This window comes from Momordica charantia, assembly GCF_013281855.1.
Source record: "Momordica charantia cultivar OHB3-1 chromosome 11 unlocalized genomic scaffold, Mcharantia_2.0 BLBB01000011.1, whole genome shotgun sequence".
NCBI lineage: Eukaryota > Viridiplantae > Streptophyta > Magnoliopsida > Cucurbitales > Cucurbitaceae > Momordica > Momordica charantia.
Window position 1 is genome coordinate 2,108,301 of NW_028275159.1, and position 1,437 is coordinate 2,109,737.

Here is a 1,437-nt window from a genome sequence, read left to right on the forward strand (position 1 = left end):
GGTTACGGTTCCCTGTTTTGTGTAGTTAGTGTTTGGTGTCTTAAAACTCTCAACTTCATTTTGTGATTTGATTTTTTAAAATAATAATATATGTCTTTTGCTATTCAACTATGCTGAATTTGTAAATTAAAAATCTTTTGGAGTTGGGTTAAATCTGTCTATATTGTTAAGATATATTTGTGTACGTTCAAATTTTAACGAAAGTTGGAATGTTAAAATCTTGAAAAGTTAAAATGAAAAGTAAATATTTAAAATTGAAATTACAAAACCAGAGTAAGTCAAATTCAAAGACTGAAATACATTTAAACCAATAACAAAATTTTAGTAGGAATCACCTACTTAGGATGCAGAAAAGAAATAAGAGAGAAGGAAGATTTTGTTAAAAAAAAAAAAAAATAATTAAATTAAATATCTACCAAATTGTTTGTAGTAGCCAATAAGAAGGGTTGGGAATCAGTAAGAAAAGGAAACAGGTTACTTGCTGAACTTTGCATATTTATACACAAAGTTGCCCCAATCTCAATGTCATAATCTTGTAATCAAGAACCTACTTCAGTATGTATCACCGACCAAAAGATCTGTAAAATGCCCCATAAAAAGTCCAACTTTCGTGTTGCATCATCTGTGATGGAACATTCAAAATTCTCTAACCAAATACTTTCAATAACTATAATAATTAATAACTCAAATTCTCTAACCAAATACTTTCAATAACTATAATGATTGAGTATCAATTACTGCTGAAGTGTTAGCAACTATTGTGCAATTAATTTTGCAAAACTTGGACTTTACATAATACTCATTGCACCACCACTCTTCCAACCTGCATAAATCCACAAGGAATCGAGGAAATTATATTTTGGTTACCTAAAGGCTCCGGCAGAAGCAAAACTTGTCCACCCTGATTTTGGACCATTAGTTTCTTTCTACACTAAGTTCATATAAAGCATGAGAACAATTAATAAAACAATCGATACATTCTCATAAATTCTGTCCGGCCGATTTCTTTTAGACAGACAAAATAAGCCCTACGAGCGTGCGTGTCAAAATGAAGCCAAGTTCCTCATAAGTATCATATCAACACATTACAGATTTTCCAACTGTTGGGGGCTACGGTATCTATTATGAAATCTATCGACTATATAGAGCTCAGGAACTTTGAAACTAAAGAAATTTATGTCTTCCAGTAAATCATTGTACAACATAATACAAATCTAGGAAACTTAGACATAAAGATAATACCTCATATGAATCATAAACATAGACAAGCAGGCAGACATCTGTAAAAATTAATTAATGAACAAATCACCAAGTCGAAATCAAGTAACCTACAAAGTCTATTGAAGCATGGCCATACACAAGTCTTACAGCACAGGGAACAACAATTCATGGTCTCCATATCTTGGATAAGGAAAAAGAACATCAAGGAAACACAAA